Here is an 8641-nt window from a genome sequence, read left to right as displayed (position 1 = left end):
GTGTCTTCCAACTTGATTTGTACAAGAACTCCCAATATTATGCCATGATAGCCTATCTTCGCTCCCTTTTGAATTCCCAATGCTTTCACAACCCTACTATGCATAAGAACGCCCAATACACGAAATGAGACATAAACCGTATAAAAATATGATGATGCTCAATGTATGTAAAACATACATAAAAACATGTTCACTCAAGCACTTATCGGTGCTTGGAGAAAATACCCGCCCGTCTGCCAGACCCATAATGGAGCGCACACTATGTGCTCCTCGGGACATCAAGAAAAAATCGCTAAGTGTTCCCGCACTGCGAGAAATTCCACCGCAGCGTGGACATTCACATGCCCAACTCATGAGGGCACCCATACGCCCCTGTATCTTCTCGGGGTGAAGAAGGCTCCTCTGAGTTTCCTGCAGGCGTGTGGAAATTACCTGCCCAGTGCACTTGTCACAGGTCGCCCGAGTGAGTTCACGCCCTGTGTTCTCTCAGGGATAATCGGCCAAACTCTTGCAGAAAATTCACCGCCCGTCGCGAGTACCCGCAGGCGTGCGATATTCACTGTGGTCGATTCGCGAGGCGAGCTGCCCTTTTACGATGCCTTCTCTGGATGAGCTTGCAATACAAATCCGCAGGCGTGCGGAAATTCCACACACGCGTGCATCTTCTCTTGGATGCCTTAGAAAAGAGCACGAGTCTGCTGAGAAGTTCCCGAACATATTTACACACTCGAGGCTGCCCTACTGGTCATCGAGGTTTTACCACGAAAAACATTGAATAAAGCTTAAATGACATAACCCGCCAATTCCACTTACGAAAACCGCGATGAATAAAAGAAGCTCACAAGAAGAATTCAGCAAAAGTATCTAAAAATCAAGACACCAACACTTAACAATTATTCATGAGCTAAACTAGAAGATAAGAAATAGTAAACACTTGGGTTGCTTCCCCAAGAAACGCTTATTTAGTGTCACTAAAGCAGCGTACCTTGCTTACCTCAGAGGGGTTCATGAATGAAAGTTGCCCTCTTACCTATGGCTTGAAAGCATGATGTGCAAAAGTCTCTTGAGGGTAGAAGGTGAATTGTCGGGCTTGGACACATAACAATGATTAAATCCAACTATCTCGGTTCCGTACATCTCAGCAGACTTGGAGTGTTTCGATGGCGTCTCCTAGCCCTCTTCATTTTTGAGACACCTTCTTCAAGATCCACGGGTTAGATGGTACTTCTTCAGTCGAGACCAAGCATCATTACTTCTTCATAATCCTCCTCTTGGTCGAACAAACCCTCATATGGGTCTGGATTGAAAATTTCCTGCATGTATTCATCAACAATCTCATCAGTCATGTCTAGAAAGTATAAGTATCATCGAAATCAAAGAGAATGCCGTGTAAGCTCGACAAGAGCGAGTATGTGAGATTGTCATCTCAATCCTCACATAGCTCCCACACGTCCATGTCAATCAATGATTTGGAAGTCCATGAAAGCGGTCTCCCAATTATTAAAGGTACATCCACATCCTTATCATTGTCTAGCATTACAAAGTCAACGAAAAATGTACTTGTCCACCTTGACAAGCACATCTTCATTGATGCCTCTCGGATGTCGTACTTGTTCGACACGCTAGTTGCAAAGTCATCCGAGTAGGCCTAAACTCACCAAAGCCTAGATTTTTAAAAGAAGGTGTATGGAATAACGTTGATCTTGGCCCCTGAGTCCACCGATGCCATTTCCTCACCTAGATTGCCAATATTACGGAATGATGAAGCTTCCGGGGTCTTTCTTCTTATACGGCATGTTCTTTTCTGTCAATAGCTAAAGCATGAAGCATCTAAAATCACTGAAGCACTTTCCTCCAATTTACTCTTGTTATCAACAAGTCTTTCAAGAACTTCGCATACTTAGGCATTTGGGCCAATGGCTCAACAAAAGGATTATTGATGTGGAGTTGCTTGAACAAACTCGAGGAACTTCTTGTCTTGTTCATCCCTTGGTCATTTTTCAATCTAGAGGGATAAGGGATTTTTGGCTTGAAAGGTGGGGGTGCCACCTTTTTCTCTTTGTTTCTTCCCTCTTCCGCCTCTATAACCTCGGGTGCATGTTCTTTTGGCATCTCACTCGGAAGCCTACCTTCAACCTCATGACCACTTCTCAAAGTGATCACCTTCACGTGCTCTCTAGGGTTGGTTTTACGTGTTGCTCGGTGAGCTTCCATGTGGCCTTTCGGAGAGACTTACTAATTTGCCCCACTTGATTTTTCAATGTTATGCAAAGAGGTGGTGTGGTTGCGAAGTGTAGCCTCGGTGATTCAAACCTTGTATGTCAGGATTACTGCAAATTTAGTCAATTGCTTCTCTAAGTCATTCATTCGGGTTTCCAAACACAGAGACTACATTTTTCCACACGAGGAGCTTGTCGTTGTTGTTGTTAACCCAGTGAGCCCATGGCCTTTTTGTGGACCACGATTACTCCATGAGAAATTGTGATGATTCTTCCAACGAGAATTGTAGGTATTGCTATATGGGTTTCCTTGAGGGTCCCATGCCATTACCTACAAAATCAGCGTTCTCCACCGAAGAAACATCACCCGATAGAGATCGAGGCGATCGGAGGGAGCATGTCCTCCACCACACACAGTATAATTAGTCACCGTCGCCACTCTATTTGAAGTTAGAAGATCTAATCTCTTACTCAAATTTTTCCACTTGAGCCTCAATGAAGTTACTGCATCTATTCCATGGAGACCGGCCACCTTTTTCTTTTTCCCTAGCATTCCATTGGTAGCTGTTTAGCCCTATTTCCTCAATTAATTGGCGGGCCTCATCGTGGGTCTTGCTACCTAAAGTACCTCCTACTGCTTTGCATCCAAGAGTTGTCTTGTACTTGGATTTTAAAGCTATTGTAAAAGGCACGAACAATTATCCACTCCCGAAATCCGTGTTGCGGGCATTTTTCTCGGGAGTTCCTTGAACCTTTCCCATGTCTCGAATAGAGACTCCAATTCAACTGAACAAAAGATGAGATCTCATTCCTAAGCTTTCGCTGATTTTTCAGGGAGAAAAAAATAACAGGTGAAAAGCTTCTATCATCTCCTCCCATGTGGTAATTGATGCTCTAGGTAATGAGTGTAGCCCTTTGCTTCACTCTCCCCTTTAAGGAAAATGGGAAGGCTATCAACTTGATGGCATCATCTGTCACTCTGTTTATTTTAAGCATATCACACACCTCGAGAAAACTCTCATATGAGTGTTTGGATCCTCATCTGCCCTAAACCGTTGAAGCTATGCAGATTAGCTGCAACATGTGGATGAATGCGAGGCTTCGGATCAAAGTTCGAGCTATGATCGGGGGGCGCACAATGTTCGATTGCATCCCCAACCTGAAGATGCGGCATAATCGAGATAATGTCCGATGTTGCTCATTACATTACGCCATGTTTTTTCAGATCCTTCCACTTCAAAATCGAGCTAAATTAAATTGCTCTTGCACGAGGCTCTTTCCCTTTTTCTTATAAGTGTAGCGTTCAAGTTCGGGATCTCCTTCAATCAATATTGAGGGATTCCTCGGGTCGTAACACAGGCTGCGCCCAAAAAGAAAGAAAAAGAAATCAGAATGATGACAGAATAAGAAGATATGAAATAGAATGTACGGAGAAATAGCTAAGAAAACAAAGTGAAAAGTATCTCTAAACGCCTATTCCACGCAGCGATGCCAAAAAAACTTGACAAGGTCCCTTGCGTATACCCATAAGTGCGGGTTTATCGAGTAATAATCTCGGATGAGCGGTGTATCGAATCCACAAGGAGTAGATAATAAAAACACTTAATCCGCTTCTTAGCTATGTGAAAAATAAGTAGTGATAAGTGTGATAATGATTCAATTCTCAAAAAGTAAAAAAACAACAAGTAAGAGAGCACGAGTAAAGGAGGAGGTAAGGCAATGGATAAAGATGGGGTACTTGGATAATGCTCCGCCTAGGACAATTATTTCGAGTGCAAGAACCCTCTATTATGCTTCCTAATCAATGCAATGGTGAGTCGTGGAAATCCTTAAATCGTGAGTCCCAAATCTAATGTCAACTATGCCTAACTCTATACATGTCCCGGAGGAGAGTTAGATAACCTCTCAACCTACGCTTTCGAATAGATTTGCAATGAGCTCTAGGGATTCCAAGTGATAAATCTCTTCCTAATTATAGAACTAATCCTTTGAGTGCGGGTGGAAGGTCCCTAACCACAACTAAGCCCGCGGAGGGTCATCCATTAGACCATTCACTCTATTATGGCCGCAAAGAACTCGAGGCGGAGGTAGAATCTATCACGTCGGAGGAAAGGGGCGCTTCTATACCTCTCGACTCACCCTCTCAACCCTCTCCAACCTAGCTTTGTCTAGCAGCTCGTGGTGTGTCACTCACTCACAAGGTTACCAACAAGAACTCTCAACCCTAGTGTCACTCTGGGGAAATGTTCATACAATCAAGTATACAAGGTTGGAAATCACAACAAACATCAATTAATTGAAAGGATAATAAAGAGATTCAATGAAACAAATACACCCTATGGTTCACAAATACCCAGTACCCATTAGGGGTTTATCTCTCCATGGAGCTAAATACAATCAAAGAAATACAATGTAAAAAGCAATGAATCCATACATAAACCCCCTCACTAATCGTGTCAATGGTCTTGTGAAAAGTTCTCTACAGAAGAATCCCTTGTTCGGTATAGGATATGCCTCGATAGAAGCTCCCCTACCAACCTTCTTACTAAGGAATGGCGATGTCGGGAGCACGTAGAACCTCACCAAAAACCCTAGCCAATACCTCTCAAAACCCTAGCCAAAATCGTCTCTCAAGTTGGGGAAAAGATGGAGAAAAGAATACTGAAATCAGGGTTGAATCGACTTTAAATAGAGGGCGAGAATCGAGGCGACCACACGGGCACTGTGGTTTTTCACACACCCATGTGGAATTTCCACCGGCCGTGTATAATTTCCACATGCCCGTGTTGATTCTCTAAATTCATGTTTTTCTCGGTGGCTATGAATAGTCTTTCTACTGATACTTTCACTACATTGTTTACGCTACGGTGCACGGCCTAAAATACTTCCAGAGTCCATACTCTCATCGAGGTGGCGCTAAAGGGGAACATGTTTACGTCGTGGATCGCTTTGCTTCTTTAATGACTAGAAAAACTATTTTTGTTCCTTCTTTTCATCATTTATTTTTGTTCAGAATTTAACATAAGAAACAACTATAACTAGTCCCTTTAACATCGAACATGAGTGAGTAGTGCATGAGTGTAATTCAGGGCAAAAAAATTCCTAAAAAAATTCAAATAAAAACTAGAGCATGAAGATATTCAATGTTAAAAAAATTCTCCTAAACTCAAGAATACAATCATTACAACTAAGGTGAACCGCCATTAGCTATGTGAGCATGTATATCAATCAAAAAAACAATAAAAAAAGGATGTGTGCACTATGAAACTCCCCCACTTAAGTTGTAGATTGTCCATAAAGTACACATGCAAGCTCACTCATAATGTATATCAACAAAAGAATATATGTGGGAGAAAGCAATCAAAACAATAATCCCCGACTCCTAGTGTTGCGTTTGATGAAGCTAAATTCTTGGGAGTAATGTTCCAGCGGGTTGTGAAGCTCACACGGGCAAGTGCCGAAAGCACCTTGAGTCGTGCCCATGATCAAGTCTCAATTCTCATGATGGCGGGACCATGCACTTGCGCATACGAGGGGGTTCGGTGAAGCTCAATAAAACAAAAAAATTAAATCGGGTATATATAAAAGATGAGACAATGAATACAACTCGAGATAATAAAAATGAAAATAACTTTCGGAAGGAGAGTCCTTTTACGAGTATACAAAGTCTAAAAATAAAAATGCGAGAAAATAAAAATGAGAAAAAAATAAGAACAAAAGAAGGTAAAAGGCGCCTCAAGTGTCGGGTGTCGATAGCTAGTACATCGGTTTTCACTTCTTTGGCGAAGATAGCGTTGGTGCTACAAAAATAAATGAAGATTGGCAAAGAAAAGAAAGAGAAGCTTAACGACAAAATGAGAATAAAAAAACTAGAAAAGCAGTAGGAAAAACTCAATTAACAACCCTCTAAAAGCGATGGTGAGAGGTCGGGGAGAGAAACAAGGATGTGTTCTCAAAATGTTTGAGGGTGAAAAAGATGAAGAAAAGCAGAAAAAGATTTTTAAAAGAAAACACTGCGGTTCCGGACCCACGAGGCGAGCCTTGCACGCCCTTTGGACTCTGCATGCAACCAAGAAAATTCTCTAAGACCCATGCCCGTGCGAAAATTCCACACGGGCATGGACGATCCTCAAAGCCCAACTCACGGGGGCAAGCGCTGCGCCCACGTGTCTTCTTCAGGATGGAGAGCTCCTCTGCGAGATTCGCGCAGGCGTGCGGAAATTACTGCCTTGCGTGCGATTTTTACAAGGTCGCCCACAAGGGGCGAGTTCACGCCTGTGTGCTCTCGGGATAATCTGCCAAACTACGGGAGGACTTCACCGCCCGTGCGGAAATTACCCATGGGCGTCGCGAAAGTGCATTGTTGTTCACGGGGAGGCATTTGCCGCCCCTGTGCCTTCTCTAGATGAGCTCATAATACAAATTCATGGGCGTGCGGAAATTCCACGCGCCCGTGCGTTTTCTCTAGATGCCTTAGAAAATTTTATAGTCTCTGCAGAAAATTTCTGAACATGTTTACACACTCAGAACCCGCCCTAATATGCAAGTTTTACACGAGAAAAAAACATGAGAAATAGCTCAAATGACCAAAAACTTCACCAAAACACATGAAGACACAAGATAACACCAGCAGGTCCACAAGAAAAAGCATAGCAATGACATATAAGAATCAAAAACACCAATACTCAAGCTCTTATTTATGCAAACACTAAACTAGACACTAGAAAATAGTAAAGACTTGGGTTGCCTCCCAAGAAGCGCTTGTTTTACGTCACTAACCTTGACGTACCTCTTCTTTACCTTATGGAGGCTTGAATAGAGTATGTTCCTCCCGACTAGATATTGCATAGCTACTTCCCTTAAACCAAAAATCTGCTTGCCGGGGTGGAATATTTGTTGGAGAGTCCAACCATCTTACCTTTGGCCTCCAAGGAAACAATTTGGGTTGGGAATTGTCCAAGCTTAGCACAGGTGGGTCATTGGATAGCTTCAATCTCTTACCCATGTCTACGTCCAAACCCAAAATCTCTTACTCACAATTTATGAATTGATCAATCCCAAATGGAGATGTGTGTTCCATTACCTTAGGGGTTGCTTCTTCTTCAATTTCAACTTGAAAACAATACATCTTCGCCAACTCTCCCTACATCATTTCTTTCTCACAAATATCTTTGTCCACTCAAACAATCATCATATTGAATGAGCGGTTCTTCTTGTATCCTCTCGATCTCGACAACATCATAATCGATTACTGTCCCACTTCTTCATTGTCATTCACTACCACATCTTCTCTACAAGGAACTTGACTTGCTTGCTCAAATATTTGTTGTTCCTTGTAGAGTGTGTCAAGTATCCCTTCTAATTGATGCTCAAGGTTTTTTTATAGGAGTCTTCATGACATCTTCATGTGGTCTCCATATTTTTGGACCCTTGAGACATCGGATGCTTCAATAAAGTTAGCTAATACTCTTTGTAACTGAAGTACATCCTCACCGAGTATCTCACCCTTTTGACATTCCTCTTTAGGTGCCTCCCAATGTTGTTCACCATTATTCCATAAAAATGTTTGGGTAGCCCACTTCAATTGAATGATATGCGTTGTAACATGGAATGTTTTTGTTGTCGTGAAGTAACAATTCTATACAATTTTCTACTTAGAGCTCCATCCTGAAAATATAGAGCAACGACTGGGTCAATCATCATTTAAAATTCTTGGAAGAAAAAGTAAGACATGACAAAAAGAAAAACAAATGAGAATGATGGAAAAATAAGAAAATGTGAGATAACCCTCTCTTTTTTTTTAAAAAAAAAAACAAATCAGAATAGTGATAGAGAAGAAATGTGAAATAGAATGTATGGTAAAATAGCTTAGAAAACAAAGTGCAAAGTATCTCTAAACGCCTACTCCACAGCAGCGATGCAAAAAAACTTGGCAAGATCCCTTGCGTATATCCACTAAGTGCGGGTTTGTCAAAGTAATAATCCGGGATGAGCGGGTGATCGAATCCACGGGGAATAGGGAATAAAAAAACACTTAATCCTCTTCTTAGCTATGTGAAAGATCGGTAGTGATAAGTGTGACAATGATTCAATTCTCAAAAAAATAAAAAAACAACAAGTAAGACAATACGAGTAAAGAGGGAGGTAAGGCAATCGATAAAGATGGGGTACTCGGATAATGCTCCACCTAGGACAATCATTTTCAAGTGCAAGAACCCTCTATTATGCTTCCTAATTTAATGCAATGGTGAGTCATGGAAATCCTTAAATACATAGTCCCAAATCTAAGGTCAACTATGCCTAACTCTATACATGTCCCGGAGGAGAGTTAAATAACCTCTCAACCTCGCACTTTTCGAATAGAGTTGCAATGAGCTCTAGGGATTCCAACTGATAAATCTCTTCCTAATTATAGACCTAAC

General features: G+C 41.8%; 1 non-coding gene across 1 annotated transcript; it reads left to right on the top strand.

Annotated features, from left to right (window-relative positions):
* Positions 1 to 2931: 2931 nt before the first annotated feature.
* LOC120256809 lies at positions 2932 to 3038 on the top strand. The gene has a single exon (XR_005535418.1). It is a non-coding gene; the product is annotated as a small nucleolar RNA R71 (small nucleolar RNA).
* Positions 3039 to 8641: the final 5603 nt, after the last annotated feature.

The sequence above is a fragment of the Dioscorea cayenensis genome, unplaced genomic scaffold, assembly GCF_009730915.1.
Source record: "Dioscorea cayenensis subsp. rotundata cultivar TDr96_F1 unplaced genomic scaffold, TDr96_F1_v2_PseudoChromosome.rev07_lg8_w22 25.fasta BLBR01001665.1, whole genome shotgun sequence".
Taxonomy (NCBI): Eukaryota; Viridiplantae; Streptophyta; class Magnoliopsida; order Dioscoreales; family Dioscoreaceae; genus Dioscorea; species Dioscorea cayenensis.
This window is presented reverse-complemented; position numbering and strand designations above follow the sequence as displayed.